General features: G+C 41.4%; 1 pseudogene; it reads left to right on the plus strand.

The window, feature by feature from the left end:
* The first annotated feature begins 340 nt into the window (after nt 1-340).
* Nucleotides 341-15865, plus strand: LOC109869533 (DALR anticodon-binding domain-containing protein 3-like; annotated as a pseudogene).
* Nucleotides 15866-21960: the final 6095 nt, after the last annotated feature.

Below are 21960 nucleotides of genomic sequence, written 5' to 3' on the forward strand. Positions count from 1 at the left end.
TCTTTCAATATGCATTAATGAGCCATTTGGGACAGGCACTATAAAGCCAACCCAGTTCCCTTAGCTCGGGTCCTTTTCCAGCATACCCGGAAGCTACAGAGATGGAGAGAGAGGAACAGAACAAACAAACAATGCGCTCATCCACAACATTGATAAGTATAATAATTATTGTATCTCTCAAATATGAACATTGACAAGTGTGAAATGCATGCACCAAGACAGAAGTTAAATTGTGTGTCGACCCACATTGTTAACTTATGGTATAATGGCGCAGGGAGGAGTGATGAATATGTGTGTGCGTTAAAGAACCAAATGCTGCCCGCGGCCAGTGACGGACTTCTACGTCACAATTTTGCTCCGACATAGTGTCCCCATGAGTGACAGAACACTGAGCCAATCACGGCGCAACTAGAGAACATTACCAACCCGTAGCTTTGTATTTTCTACTGGGCTAGGCTGAAAAACCTGCCTTACTCAAGAAAGCAAAAAATAGATCATATTTGTATGCAGCTTTATTAACTTAATCATGATTATTTTTTACATTGTTTGCAAACTGATATTTGACGTATTAATGCCAAAATAACATGCAAAACATACAACAAAAAAACATATTTTATAGCTAAACAGGTAAACTCTGCACCACTTGCCACTGATCTGAATTAATCCAGAGACCATGACATTATTAAAAAAGTAGGAGAAGCCATATAATAAACTAATTCTAACATCTACGACATGTCTACCACTTAATGTTTGCAGAAAGTTCATTTAAGTTTCATACATTGTGCTGAACAGGCAACCCTGCCACACATAAAATGGACCTAAACTCGCGCTTTTGCCGTACTTCACAAGTAAACGGGATTCGGGGAAACAACATGTGCACTCTACAGTTCCGCGTTGTGATTATTATGCAGTCATTTACAGCCAATATGATATCGACTGACTAACTGGATCAACTGAACGCATGTTTTTCTATTTGAAAAACTAGCTGTCATAAAGCAGAAAGTACTACGATACCGTATAGCTCAGCTGAAGTGATGACCAGGTTGTGAGTTAGTGATGGAGAACATTGAGGAGACGCCATTTCGGATCACCCACTCCGCACTACGGGGAGAGCCTGAAAATGTTCCTGATGCTAATGGTCTGGGTAGCGGGGACAGAATCTCGAGTGAGCCGGAGAAGCTTTGGTTCAAAGAAAGCAGCGCTAAGAATCTCCTAAACAGGGACTTGTCACCCACCACGGTGCTGAATACGCTTTATGCAGACGGACAGGTCGGTCTGTTAACGTTAGATTAACAGTTAGCTAACTAACGTTAGCTTAATAGTTATTTAAGTCTCGTATAACCCCATTGTAATTTCCCTTAGAATTGTTTTGCAGTTGGTGCACTGGTTGTAATGTATCTGTTGACAGATATGCAGTTGACAACACGCGCTTTTCTCTTTGACAGGTTGAACTCGAGAGATATGTGGAGGCAAAATGAACCCCAAACTGTCAACTTCCACTTGATGATTGTGAACGAAATTGAATTCATACATTTTCATATTTGAGACTGTTGGCATTGCCATCATCGACATAACATTTAAACATTGCGGCAAGTATTATTAACCAAATACAAATACAATGTGGGTCAACCTGCAAAATGTGCCACCGTGTTTCCACATGGCATCGGTCCATACAACACCACACAGTCCTGCAGGAGGTAAATGAAGCATATACCACTACAGGCAGAAGGCTATTACTGCAATAGTTTTTGACCGTGTGTGTGTGTGATAGTGCATATGTCTTTGGAAAATTCCTGAAAATTATGTTATGGCTTTAGAAGCTTCTGATAGGCTAATTAACATCATTTGAGTCAATTGGAGATGTACCAGTGGATGTATTTCAAGGCCTACCTTCAAACTACGTACCTCTGCTTGACATCATGGGAAAATCAAAAGAAATCAGCCAAGACCTCAGAAAACAAACTGTAGACCTTCACATGTCTGGTTCATCCTTGGGAGCAATTTCCAAATGCCTAAAGGTGCCACATTCATCTGTACAAACAATAGTATGCAAGTAAACACCACGGGACCACGCAGCCGTCATACCGCTCAGGAAGGAGACGCTTTCTGTCTCCTAGATATGAACGTACTTTGGTGTGAAAAGTGCAAATCAATCCCATAACAACAGCAAAGGACCTTGTGAAGATGCTGGTGGAAATAGGTACAAAAGTATCTATATCCACAGTAAAACGAGTCCTATATCGACATAAACTGAAAGGCCACTCAGCAAGGAAGAATCCACTGCTCCAAAACCGCCATAAAAAAGCCAGACTACGGTTTACAACGGCACATGGGGACAAAGATCATACTTTTTGGAGCAATGTCCTCTGGTCTGATGAAACAAAAATAGAACTGTTTGGTCATAATGACCATTTTTATGTTTGGAGGATTAAGGGGGAGGCTTTTAAGCTGAAGAACACCATCCCAACTGTGAAGCACGGGGGTGGCAGTATCATGTTGTGGGGGTGCTTTGCTGCAGGAGGGACTGGCAGACTTCACAAAATAGATGTCATCACAAGGAGGAAAATTATGTGAATATTGAAGCAAACATCTCAAGACATCAGTCAGGAAGTTAAAGTTTGGTCGCAAATGGGTCTTCCAAATGGACAATGACCCCCAAGCATACTTCCAAAATTGTGGCAAAATGGTTTAAGGACAACAAAGTTGAGGTATTGGAGTGGCCATCACAAAGCCCTGACCTTAATCCTGTAGAAAATTTGTGGACAGAACTGAAAAGTTGTGTGTGCGCAAGGAGGCCTACAAACCTGACTCCGTTACACCAGCTCTGTCATGAGGAATGGGCCAAAATTCACCCAACTTATTGTGGGATGCTTGTGGAAGGATACACAAAACGTTTGACTCAATTACACAATTTAAAGGCAATGCTACCAAATACTAATCGAGTGTATGTAAACTTCTGACCCACTGGGAATGTGATGAAAGAAATAAAAGCTCAAATTAATAATCCTCTACTATTATTCTGACATTTCACCTTCTTAAAATAAAGTGGTGATCCTAACTGACCTAAAACAGGGAATTTTTACTAGGATTAAATGTCAGGAATTTAGTTTAAATGTATTTGGCTAAGGTGTATGTAAATTTCAGACTTCAACTGTAAGTGCGATGTGTTTGTGTGTAGGTTCCCCCAGCGGTGATGGTTAGAGTGCAGTCCCTGAGAGGGACAGGGGTTCTCCCTGTGGCTGGAGGGGAACTCATAGGAGAGGGGCTGCGGGTGTGGGTCGACCGGACTGCTGCGTTTCAGAAGGTCCTGAGTGACGTGTCGGTGTACCTGAAGCCTCCTTGCCAGAGACAGGGGTATGTGGTGCTCAACTGCCCTGCCCTGCACCCCAAACCAAATGTACCCTCCCCTGATACCCTCACGCTGGGGCAACTACGCAATGTGCTGCTGACTGACCACTTAGGGGCGCTACTGAGGAGACAGGGGTGAGTAAGGGGATTACTATTCTACCATAGCCAAATTTGGACACGCCTACACAACCTTTCAAAAGTTTAAGAAAACCTACTAATTCAAGGGTTTTTCTTTATTTTTTACAAATTTCTACATTGAAGACATCAAAACTATGAAAATACACATGGAATCATGTAGTAACCAGAAAAGTGTTAAACAAATCTAAATATATTTGATATTCTTCAAATAGTCTGACAGCTTTGCACACTCTTGGCATCTCAACCAGCTTCATGAGGTAGTCACCTGGAATGCATTTAAATTAACATGTCTGCCTTGTTAAAAGTGAATTTGTGCAATTTCTTTCCTTAATGCGTTTCAGGTAGAGGTGGTATTCAGAAGATGGCCCTATTTGGTAAAAGACTAAGTCCATACTATGGCAATAACAGCTCAAATAAGTAAAGAGAAACAACAGTCCATTACTTTAAGGTTAGTCAATCCAGATTAGATTTCAAGTGCTGTCGCAAAAAACATCAAGCTCTGTGATAAAACTGTCTCTCATGAGGACCACCACAGGTCCGCTGCAGAGGATAAGTTCATTAGAGTTACCAGCCTCGCCCAAGTAAATGCACAGAGCTGAAGTAACAGACACATCTCAACATCAACTGCTCAGAGGAGACCGTGTGAATCAGGCCTTCGTGGTCGATTTGCTGCAAACAAACCACTACTAAAGGACACCAATTAGAAGAAGAGACTTGCTTGGGCCAAGAAAAACGAGCAATGGACATTAGACCAGTGGAAATTTGTCCTCTGGTCTGGAGTCCAAATTGGAGATTTTTGGTTAGCACCACTGTGTCTTTGTGAGACACGGTGTGGGTGAACGGATGATCTCAACTAGAGGTCGACCGATTTAATCGGAATGGCTGATTTAATTAGGGCCGATTTCAACTTTTCACAACAATCTTTTTTTTAAAACATTTTTTACATCTTTTATTTAATCTTTATTTAACTAGGCAAGTCAGTTAAGAACACATTCTTATTTTCAATGACGGCCTAGGAACAGTGGGTTAACTGCCTTGTTCAGGGGCAGAACGACAGATTTTCACCTTGTCAGCTCGGGGGATCCAATCTAGCATGTCCTGCGTTGCATATAATCTGACTGAGCATACAAGTATCTGACTGAGCGTTGGTAGGCAGAAGCAGGCGCGTAAACATGAATTCAAACAGCACTTTCGTTAGTTTTGCCAGCAGCTCTTTGTTGTGCGTCAAGCATTGCGCTGTTTATGACTTCAAGCCTATCAACTCCCGAGATGAGGCTCGTGTAACCGAAGTGAAATGGCTAGCTATTTAGCGCGCGCTAATTGTCGTTGTGTTGCTGGTTCGAGCCCAGGGAGGAGCGAGGAAAAGGACGGAAGCTATGCTGTTACACTGGCAATACTAAAGTGCCTATAAGAACATCCAATAGTCAAAGGTTAATGAAATACAAATGGTATAGAGGGAAATAGTCCTATAATAACTACAACCTAAAACGTCTTACCTGGGAATGTTGAAGACTCATGTTAAAAGGAACCACCAGCTTTCATATGTTCTCATGTTCTGAGCAAGGAACTGAAACATTAGCTTTCTTACATGGCACATATTTTACATGGAACATATTGCACTTTTACTTTCTTCTCCAACACTTTTGTTTTTGCATTATTTAAACCAAATTGAACATGTTTCATTATTTACTTGAGGCTGAATTGATTTGATTGATGTATTATATTAAGTTAAAATAAGTGTTCATTCAGTATTGTTGTAATTGTCATTAGAATAAATAAATTAATCGGCGGATTAATCGGTATCGGCTTTTATGGTCCTCCAATAATCGGTATCGGTGTTGAAATATCATAATCGGTCGACCTCTAATCTCAACATCTGTATTTCTCACCTTAAAGCATGGAGGAGGAGGAGGTGTGTGTGTGTGCAGTGGTGACACTGTCAGTTATTTTTATTTTGATTTCAAGGCACAATTAACCAGCATGGCTACCACCGCATTCTGCAGCGATACTCCTTCCCATCAGATTTGCCCTTAGTGGGACTATCATTAGTTTTTCAACAGGACAATGACCCAACACACCTCCAGGCTGTGTAAGGGCTATTTGACCAAGAAGGAGAGTGATGGAGTGCTGCATCAGATGACTTGGCCTCCACATTCTGCCGACCTCAACCAAATTGAGATGGTTTGGGTTGAGTCAGACCGCAGAGTGAAGGAAAAGCAGCCAACAAGCGCTCAGCGTATGTGGGAACTCCTTCAAGACTTGGAAAAGCATTCCAGGTGAAGCTGGTTGAGCGAATGCCAAGTGTGCTAAGCTGTCATCAAGGCAAAGGGTGGCTACTTTTGAAGAATCTCAAATATAAAATATATTTTGATTTAACACTTTTTTGGTTACTACATGATTCCATATGTGTTATTTCATAGTTTTGATTGTCTTCACCTAATATTCTACAATGTAGAAAATAGTAAAATTAAAGAAAACCCGTTGAATGAGTCCACACATTTGACTGGTACTGTATGTATCTGCTGAGTTGTATGTTAAGTGCACGTAAATATGTGATAGACTACATAGATATAGGGTGTTGCTTTACCACTATATCATATACCGATTGCATGGCATCGATTGGCCCACAGTGCCAATCAGCTGGACCAATGACGAGAGGGAGGAGAACATTTAGGAGGCTTTACAGAATTCCCCGTACAGAGAAAGAGAGGAGACAGATGGAGGAAGAAGAGAGAGTAAAGGAAAGAATACAGATGGAGATAAAGAGGAGATGCTCAGGGTGAACTTGAAGAGGGTGTTTCAGGAGGAGCAGCTGCCAGGGTATGACCCCAGCCTGGGCAGCTGTACAGGTGAGACAAACAACATTGACCTTTTGACCAGGGGATTGGTTGTAAATGTCTTAACATATGAATAACCCATACAGTGTATTGGGAAAGTATTCAGACCCCTTCACTTTTTCTACATTTTGTTACATTAGACTTATTCTAAGGATGATTAAATAGTTTTTCCCCTCATCAATCTAGACACAATACCTTATCACTATAAAGCAAAAACAGTTTCATTGATTATTTTTGCAAATGTGTTAAAAATAAAAAACATATCACATCACACCCTTTACTCAGTACTTTGTTGAAGCAGCTATTATAGCCTCAAGTCTTCATGCTTGGCACACCTGTATTTGGGGAGTTTTTCTCATTCTTCTCTGCAGATCCTCTCAAGCTCTGTCAAGTTGGATGGGGAGAGTCGCTGCAGAGCTATTTTCAGGTCTCCAGAGATGTTTGATCGGGTTAAAGTCCGGGCTCTGGCTGGCCCACTCAAGGACATTCCCAGACTTGTCCCAAAGCCAATTCCGCGTTGTGTTGGCTGTGTGCTTAAGAGTCTTGTCCTGTTGAAAGGTGAACCTTCACCCCAGACTGAGGTCCTGAGTGCTCTGGAGCAGGTTTTCATCAAGTTTCTCTGTACATCTTTCCTTTGATCCTGACTAGTCTCCCAGTCCCTGCCACTGAAAAACATCCCCACAAAATGATGCTGCCACCACCATGCTTCACCATAGGGATGGTGCTAGGTTTCCTCCAGATGTGATGCTTAATAGGCCAAAGAGTTCAATCTTGGTTTCATCAGACCAGAGAATCTTGTTTCTCATGGTCTAAGAGTCCTTTAGGTGCCTTTTGGCAAACTCCAAGCAGGCTGTTGTATGCCTTTTACTGAGGAGTGGCCTCTGTCTGGTCACTCTACCATAAAGGCCTGATTGGTGGAGGGCTGCAGAGATGGTTGTCCTTCTGGAAGGTTCTCCCATCTCCACAGAGGAACTATAGAGCTCTGTCACAGTGACCATCAGGTTCTTGGTCACTTCCCTGACCAAGGCCCTTCTCCCCTGATTGCTCAGTTTGGCTGGACGGCCAGCTCTAGGAAGAGTCTTGGTGGTTCCAAACATCTTCCATTTAAGAATTATGAAGGCCACTGATCTTGGGGATCTTCAATGCTGCAGACATTTTTTGTACCCTTCCCCAGATCTGTGCTACAACACAATCCTGTCTCGGTGCTCTATGGACTTCCACTGTTAACTGTGGGACCTTATATAGACAGGTGTTGTCTTTCCAAATCATGTACAATCAATTGAATTCACCATAGTGGACTCCAATCAAGTTGTAAAAACATCTCAAGGATGATCAATGGAAACAGGATGCACCTGAGCTCAATGTTGAGTTGCATAGCAAAGGGTCTGCATGTAAATAAGGTATGTTTTTAATTTAATACATTTGCAAAGATTTCTACAAACCTGTTTTCACTTTGGATTATGGGGTATTGTGTGTAGATTGATGAGGGGAAAAAACAATTAAATCAATTTTAGAATATGGCTGTAACTTAACAAAATGTGGAAAAAGGGAAGGGGTTTGAATACTTTCCCGAATGCATTGGCAAATGGTAGGGTCAAATTGCTCAATGAAATTGATTTCTTTCACAGGGAGGTCACCGTGGGAGGTCAGGGAGGTCACCGTTAGATATCTAAACTACATTAAAGTAAGTTTCATAAGTAAACCTACAGAGATTAACAGTCTATAGGATCAGTCTGTAACCCATAATCCTGTTGATTTGTCCTCGGTGCAAAGGGACAGTGTGTCTCATCTGGCCCAACTGGACAGGGCTACTGCAGGCTGCACTGTGAGTACCATTTCCCCCCCCCCCCCCCAAACTTTAAACATCAAGCTACAGCCGTGTACTACTATAGCTGCTATGTTGTGTATGTTCATACAATACTAAAGAGTAGGGTCTCATGTTTTTCACATCTCTTATTGACCAAGGTATCCACGGCAACCGCAGTACATGTCACTTCCTGTCAGGATGAGTTCCGTCAGCAGCAGATAGCAATGCTGTGGAGAGCAAGTGGTGCAACAGTGACACAGGTTTGTTTGACGCAACAACGCATTAACTACCACATGATGACAAACTGTACCTCCCCAGACTAACCAGTAGAGGTGCACCAATTTTTGTAAATGAAAAAGAAATTGGTTTGTTGCTCCAACTTTACTTTATCCAAAGTCAGTTTATAAACCTATCCTTGCTGCAACCACATATGTTCAGTGTTGGGATTCGTTACTTGTAAAATATGACGTATTGCTCGTAACTTTCAATCAAAATAATGTGTTATATTACAATACTACTTTCTGTGCAAGGTAATGTGTTATGTTACTCCTTTATATTACAAAAACCATCAAATCCCACTTGCCAACAAGGTATGTTGGTCACCGATTTAATAATGCAGAGGATACAATACTAATGATAGGACAGACATCAAAGCATTTGAATTATTTAACACTAGAATAGCCGTGATGAATACCAATCAGTGTAGATTAAGGGGAGGAGCCGGGTAAAGAATGATTCTTAAGCCTTGAGATAGTTGAGACATGGATTGTCTATGTGTGCCATTCAGAGGGTGAATGGACAAGTCAAAAGAATTTAGTGAACGGGGTAGTAGGTGCCAAGCGCACCAGTTTGTACCAAGAATTTCAACGCTGCTGGGTTTCACGCTCAACGATTTCCCGTGTATATTAAGACTGGTCCACCACCCAAAGGACATCTAGCTAACTTGACACAACTGTGTAAAACATTGGTCAACATGGGCCAGCATCCCTGTGGAATGCTTTCAACACCTTGTTGAGTCCATGCCCCCGGAAAATTGGTGCTCTTCTGAGGATTAAAGCAACTGAATATTAGGAAGGTGTTCTTAATGTTTTGTACACTCAGTATATGGTGTATATAGTAAGAATATAACGGAATACAATCAAAATAGAATATATTCGACAAACATACTTTTGTCTTGCGAATGCTCACTTGAGAAATGGATGGACTTGCGATTATCCCAAGAATAAGTTATATTTTGAAAGAGCATTTCGTTTTTTGTTGTTTAGCAAATGTAAGGGTTTTGAAAAGCTCAGTATCTGGTCTTTGTAATCATATATAGAAATCAAAATGTCTTACTTGCATGTGACTGTGGAAGGATTCTCAAAGTCGCTTTTTGGTAAAAATACAAAATAAGAGTGTGTTTTCCCTGCCTCTGTCAATTCCATGCTGGGCTGTTCATCAGTCTCTTCATTCACAATGTATACAAATATTGTCAGACAGAACAAGGCCACCTCTTAATTTGGAGATTGAATCATTCTAAGAAGAATGAAAATAGTGTGATCAGGCCTCACTGTGACAACAGCTTGTATCCTTTTAAAACACCAAGACTTGTGACAGATTTTTTTCCCAAACCTTTCCGAGAGCTTGGACCAGAGGTGTGGACTCAAGTCACATGACTTGGACTGGAGTCTGACTCGAGTTTACTTTTTTTAAAACTTGAGACTTGATTTGGAGCCTAAAACTCGGGACTTTGACTTGAGACGGATGACTTGAAAGTATTTGGCCAGGTTTTTTAACGTTTAGTCACTCATTTTGTGGCACAGAATCTACATGGATTATTCTCCACGCAGCCAGAGACAATGGCTGCGTTTCAAACACATAAAACACACCCTCCTCCTCTTACCCTCACCTTATGCCCTTGGGGGAATCCCCAGGGCCATCTTTGCCAACGGTCCAAACGATTAGCCAAGTAAAGGAAGTTGGCAACCTAAGCCCCTTCAGCCCCTGTTTGTGAGTTTACAATCCTGTTCACTCCGGGGCCTGTAACGCCCCATAATTCAATTTGCGATGATTGTACATTCGCTATGAAAAGTCAGCCAAAATGTAAAACCAACATCAATATGGAGAAGTCGACATACAAGTATAAGTAAATTAGAAACTGTGCCAATAATGCACATGACAGCACAAATGCGTATCGTGAAAGTAATGATGTTTTTGTTTGGTTAGCTTTTGGAAACATTAGCTAGTGCATACAACTTTCCCTGACATCACTTTTCTATTCTACATTGTCATTTTCGATTTACCTGATATCGTCAAGATGGTTAGCATTCGATGTCTGCGAATGCGTTGTCTTCTAGCCAATATATGAAATGCAATCATAATTGACTCTAACGCATATAAAGCACACACAACAGCTACCGGTGGTTCCATGATGACTGAAAGCACAACTGTGGGACAAACGAGTGACACATTTCCGGGCAAGGGCGGTCCATTATAAAATGCATTCATTATTCTCGGGCCCTGCAGGTGTCAATTCATCATAAGTCATGATATTCACTTAATTTGAGGGCTGATGGGAGAGGGTGTGTATTTTACATATTTGGAATGCAGCCAGTATTGCACTTACAAAAATACTGATTGGCTAGTGAAATACTCTCAGACCTCTGATTGGACCAGCAAATTGTCAATCACCACAGGTCGGGGGAGCTAGCGCAGTGAGGTTTTGGGGGGTTGGCAGTGTGAAACTGAATGGGGAATTATTATTTTTTTCTACATATTTTAATAGGCTACATATAGCCAACCATTTGTATCATACCTTTTGCTTATTCAATCAGGTCACTAACCTAGGCCTACATTATTGCACCAAAATTATTGTTTCAAAAAATCTAAAATCTAATCATAATTTGTGCTTCAGAACAGAAAAGTTGCACGTCTTGATTTGACTTAATATTGTCCATATAAATTAGGGTGAATTCAGAAAGAGTGGGACATTATATAAACTGAGACAGCTTAATCCTGAGACGTTTATTTCTTGATCTGACAAGAGAAAATCTAAACGGTGGTTACTAAGCCCTTGCAGAGAAACCACATAAAAATCGCATCACTTCATTAGTGTGACAGAGGGGGCAGAGCAAGCTTCAAACAGCAAGTTGAATCTTGGTTTCCCTGCGTAGCACACAGTAAGGATCAGTGACAGCTTTCTTCTGTTTTGATGTTAGGGTTATAATGCACTGTGCCAAATTGTGATGTAAATGTACATACTGGTGCATCAAAATACAAAAAGTTGCCAATATGTTTAAATTTTGTAATTCAGTATTTTTTTAGTTGTCCTGCTTTACCAGCCATAGCTAAAGTGGAGGAAAGAGAGATTACCACAAGAACATGGGAGTAGCCAGCCAGGATCCCCCGGGCCGTGGGATTTTTGTTGACAAACAAGCTCTGTTTTGGTGTCAGGTACATTTGAATGCACTTTTCCACATGAAATACACAGCGAAATGTCCAGTTCAAAATGTGCCTGCTCTGCCGCAGTCTACCATTTTGAAGACTACACATGTAAATGTCATGCCATTTTGTATTTGAGCAATATGATTGGCAGTTCATTCAAGCAGCACCATGGTCCCGATCCACGCTTTTACTGTCCCGTGCTGGCCATCATTAACGTTGGACCCTGCTCGCGAAAGAAAATGTATTAATGTGCCTGAAAACAATAGGCTGTGGATTTCAACTCATCGTTAACACATTATATGGGACGTGTAAATGAATGCTCTCCGTGTAGAAATTAGACTTCAACTACAGCTCACACAACGCACACACACACACCAAGGTACCGAGAGGCGGGACATTGCTCCCTTTGTGACTGAGAGCTGCCAGTCCTGTCAATAGATGGCTAGAAGATGCATTTGTTCAGCGGGAGGGGCTCTGCAGACTTCTCTGGTGCTACACAGGATTTGTATTTCATTTTTGCGTTGTAATTTAAATGATGCCTAATATCTGACATTAATAGTGGAAGGATAGTGTTTCACAGTTACTGACCCTTAGTTTTGTGATTGGCTGTGATATTCTCCTATTGATTTCTCCTAGTAAGTAGCATCTGTTGTAAAACTGAGAAAGCTGTTCAGACTTTGGCTGTGTTATCTAGCGGAAATTGCTCTGTCATTTCCTGGTGGCTAAAATCCAACACTGTTCGCTCAATTTCAGTTTTTGAGAAAACAAGCACTGAATAGTGTAGGGAATCATTGTACCATCAAAAAACGAAACTAAAATACCCATCTGAAAATGACTGTAAACAGCGCTTGGGGAAAACACTGACTATCCTCTTAATTTGTTAATGTAGTTCTGTTATGAACACTGTTATTTGAGGGAATTCAGAAAAAGTGGAACACTTTTTGCATTTAAGTATTCTGTAACCTCTTCAGGCATCTGTTCAACATATTAGCCCAACAGATTATGCTTTTCTGATATCCTCAGATGTTTCCTAATCACACAAAATGTAATAAAATTTTCATTGTGGTACAATTAGGACTATAATAATGGTGTCCCAGTTTATCTAACCTGCTGTCTGTCTACCAAATGCAAACTGAAAATATGGTTTTGACTCAGTGTACAGATGGGTGTGTCATGCCTCCTGTGAATATGATATTAAACATGTTTTTTTGTGTGTGATTAGGAAACATCTTTCAGAAATGTATCATGTTGGGCTAATTCAAAAAGTGTCCCGCTTATTCTGAATTCACCTTAGTGTTTAACAATCTGCTACGGATGCATCTTTGCCACAACAGTAGCTACCTGGTGATTTTTAATATTTCCGAAAGTTTGGGTGGGTTATATACCTCAGTGATGGTACTGGCTATATGTCTGAAGGTCTCTGGAACATCGCACTAACCTTCAATACTTATGGGATGAAGATGTAACATATTCCGACAAATTAATTAGGACATTTGTGAGTAAGAAAGACTACAGAGACAGATCATGCTTTCCATCCAATCTTGCAACCTAGGCTGCATACAGGTAGGGCTAGGCATGGGCAACTCCAGTCCTCAGGCCATATTGGTGACACACTTTTGCTCCAGCTAACACACCTGACTCCAGTAATCAACTATTCATGCTCTTCAGTTTAGAATGTAATTGGTTTATTCAGCTGGGTCCTGTGGTAGGCCTCTGGATTCCAGAGAAGTGATGATATCCCTGGTTGATATTGACTGCTAACATGAATGACTTGCAGTTGATTTCTGTAACTTGCATTTTGAAGATGCATCCCCGTTTATGGCTGTAATGACAGGCTTAATTTGCATAGGGACTGCATGTGTGTGCGCAGGGTCGCAAGCTTTGAACCACTCTTTTTTTGCAGGTCACGGGTCAAAGTTTGAAAACCACTGAGCAAGCAAACAGATTGCTGATTTGCTGTACAGCTATAGAACCGGGTGCAGCGCAAACGCCAAATTGTAGGGAGAGCGGATTGCCATAAATTAGTATGCAGCTCCAAAAATGGTTTGGTGATCAAGAATACTTTGCAAGCTCACCAGCAATGGTGCATCAAGGAACAATTACTAGCATAGGTCTGGTCTTTTGGTATGTCAAAATTGCTTGATTGACGATAAACCCGAGTCTGACCATCACCCCTGGTGAGACAAAACCATGACTCGTCAGTGAAGAGTACTTTTTTTCCAGTCCTGTCTGGTCCAGCGACGGTGGGTTTGTGACCATAGGTGACTTTGTTGCCGGGTATGTCTGGTGAGGACCTGCCTTACAGCAGGCCTACAAGCCCTCAGTCCAGCGTCTCTCAGACTATTTTGGACAGTCTGAGCACTGATGGAGGGATTGTGCGTTCCTGGTGTAATTCGGGCAGTTGTTGTTGCCATCCTGTACTTGTCCCGCAGGTGTGACGTTCGGCTGTACCGATCCTGTGCAGGTGTTACACGTGGTCTGCCACTGCGAGGACGATCAACTGTCCGTCCTGTCTCCCTGTACCGCGGTCTTGGGCATCTCACAGTACGGACATTACAATTTGGCCACATCTGCAGTCCTCATGCCTCCTTGCAGCATGCCTAAGGCACGTTCATGCAGATGAGCAGTGACCCTGTGCATCTTTCTTTTGGTGTTTTTCAGAGTCAGTAGAAAGGCTTCTTTAGTGTCCTAAGTTTTCATAACTGTGACCTTAATTGCCTACCATCTGTAAGCTGTTAGTGTCTTAACGACCATTCCACAGGTGCATGTTCATTAATTGTTTATGGTTCATTGAACAAGCATGGGAAACAGTGTTTAAACCCTTTACAATGAAGATCTGTGAAGTTATTTGGATTTTTACGAATTCTCTTTGAAAGATGGTCCTGAAAAGGGTCTGTTTCTTTTTTTGTTGTTTATATTAAAAGGCCTCGTTTCTACCAAATTCATGCTGTAACTCGACTTCTCATGTTGTCTTATAAATTGATTGCTCAAAGTAAACATTTTTTTCGCCCCCTCTTTTACTTGATCTGTTTCCTAGGGGCATCTTGTTTGTGGACCATTGAAGACACCTGGAACTCACCTCAGTGCTGCCCAGTACCTTCAGTAAGAACATCTACTTTTATCATTTTGATTCAGCTTTAGTCCCCGTAATTATCACTTTGCTCTGCTGTTTGCTCTAATGTAGCCTATTGAGATCTCATCGAGCCACTGTGTGTGTGTCTGTCTCATTGGCTCCTTGTTCACCCTGTCCTACAGACTGAGAAGAGTGCAGATGAAGGAGGCCTCAGAGACGAAGTATGGAGAACAAGTCGAAGGTGAGTCTTCTAAATTTGTCTGAACTCTGTAGCATGTGTATGATCAGGGACTGTTGTGGTATGTGATCTCCCTCCTTGGACTTAACACTTCTATTACAACTCCAAATACTGTTTCAGACCAAACTTGGGATGACATCATCAAGGTCATGACCTCAGCCACAGTGAGATTTGAGCTGCTCTCAACAGTCCATACGAGCCCGGTGAGTCTTTGGAGCTGTTTGAGAGACTCACTTCTTGGAGCTAGTCTGCATGCGCGCATGCACACACCGATAATCGTGTGTGTATTTTCGTGTGTGTAGGATTCCCATTAGCCGTCGCCAATGGAGACAGCAAGTCTTACTGGGGTCCGATATATCATAAATACATTACAGACAAAGGATTTAACAATTTACATACACACTACATGTTCAAGTTTTTAAATGTATCTATCAGTTACACATACAAGTCTAATGGTTTTAAATGACTGTTTTGTATTGTCTGGAAATTCGCTTGCAGTAGGTCTCTTAAAAAAGAGAAGCCGTGCAAGGTTATTAACCAGAGGTGCCTAGTTATTCTTCTTTTGTTGATATCAGGTAACGTGCAACCTAACCCTGGCCCTGATATGCAATGTCTCCAAACCCCCTCTGATTTTAAATCAAGATCTGGTTTTGGTATTTTCCATTTAAATGTACTATCATTTTGATAGTTGTCAAAAATTGATGGGGTTAGGATTTGGGCTAAATCAACCGATGCTGATGTAATTGTGTTTTCTGAAACCTGGCTTAGCAAGTCTGTTTTTGATAAGGATATTTGTATAAGTGGTTACAATGTTTATCGCACTGATTGAGTTAAGGTGGGGGTGTAGCTATATATGTAAAAACTAAATTCCCTGTAACTGTGGCAAAGTCTGAAACTATTTGTAAACAGTTGGAATTTCTTGCTTTGAATATTGAGGTTTCAAATGGTCTCTCTATAACTGTGATTGGCTGTTATAGAACCCCTCTGTTCTCTATAACTGTGATTGGCTGTTATAGAACCCCTCTGCTCTCTATAACTGTGATTGGCTGTTATAGACCCCCCTCTGCTCTCTATAACTGTGATTGGCTGTTATAGAACCCCTCTGCTCTCTATAACTGTGATTGGCTGTTATAGACCCCCCTCTGCTCTCTATAACTGTGATTGGCTGTAATGGACCCCCCTCTGCTCTCTATAACTGTGATTGGCTGTTATAGACCCCCCTCTGCTCTCTATAACTGTGATTGGCTGTTATAGACCCCCCTCTGCTCTCTGTGATGCATTTTCTTCTCTGACGCACATTATGTCTAAACTTCTTTTACAGTGAAATGATCTTGATTGGTGATCTCAACTGGTGTTGGTTAAAGCCGGTGTCTGATGATTTAAAAATGTTTTGTAATTCTATGAATCTTCCCCAGTTGATTAGCTCACCCACTCGCCCAAATCTTAAATGCCCAGACTGATTAGATATTGACAAATGTTCCACATAAATATTCTGCGATTGGCGTTTTTTGTAATGATTTATGTGACCATTGTGCTGTTGTTGCTGTTAGAAATACTAAGGTTCCTAAGACAAACCCACGTTTTAAGAGAAATGTGAAGTGTTTTAATAAGCAGGCTTTCTTTCATGATTTGATTTATTTTGACTGGAGTAAGATTGAGCTTATTCCTGATGTGGAAACTGCATGGAAATTCTTTCATTATGTTTTTTTCCAAATGGTAAACAAACATGCCCCATTCCGCAGGTTCAGGGTTAAAGGGCGGGATAATCCATTGTTTTCATCTAAGCTGTCTTGTATTATTCACAACCGTAATCTAGCCTGGGCTAAAGCAAGGAAATCATGTTCAGATGCTGATTGGCTTATTTTTAGGCAGTTACGAAACAAGTGTCTTTTCTTCTCAGGAAGGCCAAATCTGAATATTTTGTCTGTTACCACTGATAACCTGAATGACCCTAAGGTTTTAGAAGGCTATTACGTCTATGTCTGGTAATGTTAATGAATTACTGTCATGTGTATTGAAGGACTCTGTTGCTTATATGACACAACTGAAATGCTGAATTGTTTCAATGAGCACTTTGTATCATCTGGTAGGCTGTCTCTGTACAACCCTGTGTGGATGAACCAGTGAGAGCTGGTCAAACTTTTAGCTTTTTGCCATTCTCACTGCAGGTGGTACATAAAGCCCTGAAATCCTTAGATCAGCCTGCAGGTCCTGATCTTATGGATCCCTGCTTTTTAAATCTGGCAGCTGATTTCATAGCTGAACCACTTACATATCTGTTCAATCTAACCCTGGAATGCAATGAAAAGGGGGGAGATCCAACCCTTTTAAATAATTATAGGTCAATCTCAAAGCGGTCACCCCTGGTGAAAATACTTGAAACCCTTGTGAGTGAACAGCTAAAAGAGTTTTATTTACCAACTCTATTTTATCAATGCACCAATCGGGCTTCAGGAAGAAGCATAGCACAATTACAGCAGCCATGACTGTTTTAAATGATATCACTGAAGCCCTTGACAAAAAAACAGCCCTGTTTCTCACTTTTTATTGATCTCTCTAAGGCAGTTGATCATGCTATACTAAGTCAGAGATTGTCGATTGTAGGTCTTTCAGAGCATGCAGTTGCATGGTTTGCTAACTATCTGTCTGATAGAACTCAGTGCACTCAATTTGATGGGCTTATGTCTGTTAAATTGTCTGTCTTTAATGGTGTGCCCCAAGGCTCTGTACTTGGTCCTCTCTTATTCACTATTTATATAAATGATTTAGACAAAAATGTCAAATGCGCAACTTCATTTTTATGTTGATGATACTGTTATTTAGTGTTGTGCCTCATCTCTTACAAAAGCTTTCCAGAACTTGCAAACTGCTTTTTATACTGTTCAACATACCTTGTGTCAATTGAAGATTATCCTCAACAATGACTAAACTTTGGATGTTTTCTAAAGCAAGAAATAGACCTCTGAACCTTTCACCTACTACTACCTGTCAGGGCAAGGAGGTATATCTTGGAATTTTAATTGAAGACGGCCTCTGTTTTAAATTACATATTCAACAACTTACAAAAAATTGAAGCTGAAATTGGGATTTTATTTTAGGAATTTCTGTTTTTCTTTTGAAGCCAGGAGGCTAGTATCAGCTACATTTATGCCTATACAGAACTATGGCCATATGTTATATATGAATGCTTCTGCTCAGTGTTTGAGATCAATTGACAGCCTTTACCATGGCACTTTGAGACACCACTGCACTTTGTATACCAGGGTTGGCTGGGCTTCTCTAGTCAATCATAGGCTCACTCTGGTACACTTTTATTTACAAAGCCATTATTTGACCATTTTTATTGTACAGAAATGTGGTGGGTACTCTCTTCGTTCGCTGGACTTTGTCCTGCTAACTGTTCCAAATGTCCGAACTGAAATTGTTAAAAGGGCTTTTATGTACTCTGCACCATCGTCTTGGAACGCCTTACAAAATACTTTTAAACTGGAAGAACTTGTCCCGATTGGTATTTTTAAATCACTGATGAATGATCCTGAGACTGATTCCCTGACCTGTCTATGTTTTTAAATCACTGATGAATGATCTTGAGACTGATTCCCTGACCTGTCTATGTTTTTAAATCACTGATGAATGATCTTGAGACTGATTCCCTGACCTGTCTATGTTTTTAAATCACTGATGAATGATCTTGAGACTGATTCCCTGACCTGTCTATGTTTTTAAATCACTGATGAATGATCTTGAGACTGATTCCCTGACCTGTCTATGTTTTTAAATCACTGATGAATGATCTTGAGACTGATTCCCTGACCTGTCTATGTTTTTAAATCACTGATGAATGATCTTCAGACTGATTCCCTGACCTGTCTATGTTTTTAAATCACTAATGAATGATCTTGAGACTGATTCTCTGACCTGTCTATGTTTTTAATTTGCTGTGTTTAATTTTGTTATTCTCTTGTGAATTCTATGGTTTTTACCAGATTACTTGTAGTTTTTCATGTTGTTTGTCTGTAATGTTTGTAATGACTTGGTGCTGCCTATCTTGGCCAGGACGCTCTTGAAAAAGAGATTTTAAATCTCAATGAGCCCTTCCTGGTTAAATAAAGGTTAAATTTAAAAAATACATGTCAGTACATACACACACCCAGTGGCGATTTTAGCATGTAAATCTTGGTGTGGGATGCATGCCAGCAAAGCCACTACACAACACTCACCAATACATTAATAGCACTATAACGGTGACAAACAGTGCCCACAAACTGTTAGGGCCTACATAAAGCTGTCCCAATGCTTTACCACTGCTACAGTTCATTCAGCCTCATATACTGCCTTTTAAATAAACATAGCCAATATGGCTGACTTGCTTTAACAAATGTGGTTTCTACTGACAATTGAGATGTACAAACTATGTCACAAGGGCACGACAAGTGAATAAGAGGCCATCCGTAATTTCAATGAAGACCTTAATGAGCGAGCTTGGACGGACGTAGTCAATATAACTATTTGTTCATCACTTTTGAAATGTACAGCGACAGAATTTAGATCATGGGCCGTTCATACATATAATCAGAAATGAAAGCTCTTACAATATTCAATGATTACTTTTCTCTAAAACAGGTTATAGGCAAACAAGCCCACACCGGCCACGAACGATAGGTTTACACTACCACGTTGGTGAAAATTGGCCAAATTATTTGTGTGAGGCACATGAGCTACTAACGGCTTACTACACAACACTCACTTAGCATTACTTTAGCTACAGTATACACATCCCTCTGGTATCCTATATCATTTATGAAGCTGCATAAGACATTTTTGGACTCATGTTGTGATGTGCTTGAACAGGAAAGGGGCGTGACGGTCCTTCATGGGAAAATTGTCATCAAAGAGAAAGATGACCTTTCAAAACATATTTTCCCAGTCGTAGCTCGTTTTTCACGAGTTCCAAGTTGTCTTGAACTCAGCCACTGATTCCTTGAATTTGCTATTTCCAACTTGTTTAATGTTTATGGCCGATGAGCACCGATACGTTTTGTCTCGAATTTCACTTCATATGACAAGGATCGAAAAGGATTTGTTTGTCGACCTGATTCATGATGATAACGGCTAGCTAAGATTTTGAAAGTATGATGTTGACATGATCCGTCCAATCAAAGCTACCGTAGATATAACCGGATTTGACATTTTATCTGTGGCCAGTGACCTTGAGCCTTCTTGGATGGGTACTTCTAATGAAAACATATGGCAGAACCCAAGGAGCTAAAATGTTCGGTCTCTAACCTTAAAATTGGGGATGATGTACTGTGCCATGAGTGATAGAAAACTGAGCCAATCAGGCACAATGCTCCATTTTCTGCTGGCTAGCCCCACCACCGAAAGCCCTGAGCTAGGCTGGAACACCTGAATTTTGGAGCTAGCTGCCTTACTCAAGAAAGCAAAAAAGAGACCAGGTTTTTATGCGGCTTTATTAACTCAATGTAATTGTGCCGTGAGGTGTTGCTTTCTTTGTTGTTTGAAACCAGGTTTGCTGTTCACTTGCGCTATATAAGATGGAAGGGAGTTCCATTCAATCATGGCTCTGTATAATACTATGTTTCCTTTCATTTGTTCTGGACTTGGGGACTGTGAAAAGACCCCTGGTGGCATGTCTGGTGGGGTAAGTGTGTGTGTAAGTTGACTATGCAAACCATTTAGGATTTTCTACACATTGAATGTTTTTATAAAAACAAGAAGTGGGGGGGATCACGTGACCCTTGAATGAGTTGGCCGCATGAACTAAGAGCTCCGCACAAGTAGTTTCCTCCACTTCAAGTTAAAACTCCTTTTAGCTTTAGTCAAAAAGTTATGGTGGCTACAAAAGGCCATATTACAGGTGACATTTTTACCCGGACTCGAGCATTAGCGGCAGAAAAAGCCTCCAAGAAGCAGCTAGTTTCAGAAAAATCTAGCGCCATTAGCCAGGAGCAAGAGGACCCCCCCCCCCCCCCCCCCCCGAGGCCCAACCTCGCACTTTGTCGAAGACATCCTTTCTGAGCTGAGATCCCAATGTACAGAACTCAACAATTAACTCTCAGCTCAGTGCAATAGGGGGCAAGGTGACAACCCTGGAAAATGCTTTGCCTGACCTCAACAACTAGATAACCATCAACTCGGGGCGCCTGGATGAGGCAGGCAAATCCTATCCATGGAAAACTCACTGACAGACGCCATGGAAACAATAGCATATGCTAAAAAGAAAATGGAGCATCTGGGAAAGAAAACAGAGGACCTGGAAAACGGGGCAAATGAATAATTGTGTTATATTAGATCTGGGCGAAAAAGAAGAGGGAAACATGCCACTGATCCGCCACCTGCAAGACAAACTTCCCGAGTGGCTCCACCTGTCCACCAACAGGCCCATTGAACTCGAGAGAGCTCACCGGGCAATGAGGCTCCCACCAGCAGCCAGACAACCACCTCGCCCAATCATCATACGTTTCCTGAGATTTACCGACAAGGAACGAGTCCTACAGGTGGCGAAAATCAACACCATTACAGTGGTAAACGCCAAACTCACTTTACACCAGGACCTGTGAGATGGAATACGCCGAGAGTTTGACGAGGTGAAGAAATACTCCATTGACCGAGGCATCTTTAGGGGATTCAAATACCCACTTTTTTGGTCTCCTGGGTGGCGCAGTGGTTAAGGGCGCTGTAATGCAGCGCCAGCTGTGCTACCAGAGACTCTGGGTTCGCGCCCAGGCTCTGTCGTAACTAGCGTCATCCGGGTTAGGGAGGGTTTGGCCGGTAGGGATATCCTTGGCTCATCGCCTACCAGCGACTCCTGTGGCGGGCCGGGCACAGTGCGCGCTAACAAAGTGCACGGTGTTTCCTCCGACACATTGGTTTCCGGGTTGGATGTGCGCTGTGTTAAGAAGCAGTGCAGCTTGGTTGGGTTGTGTATCGGAGGACGCATGACTTTCTCTCCCGAGCCCGTACGGGAGTTGTAGCGATGAGACAAGATAGTAGCTACTAAAACAATTGGATACCACGAAAAAGGGGTAAAAAAATAAATTTATTATTATTTGTAGTTCTCATTTTCACATTTTCG

Source organism: Oncorhynchus kisutch, linkage group LG24 (assembly GCF_002021735.2).
Source record: "Oncorhynchus kisutch isolate 150728-3 linkage group LG24, Okis_V2, whole genome shotgun sequence".
In the NCBI taxonomy this organism is placed as follows: domain Eukaryota; kingdom Metazoa; phylum Chordata; class Actinopteri; order Salmoniformes; family Salmonidae; genus Oncorhynchus; species Oncorhynchus kisutch.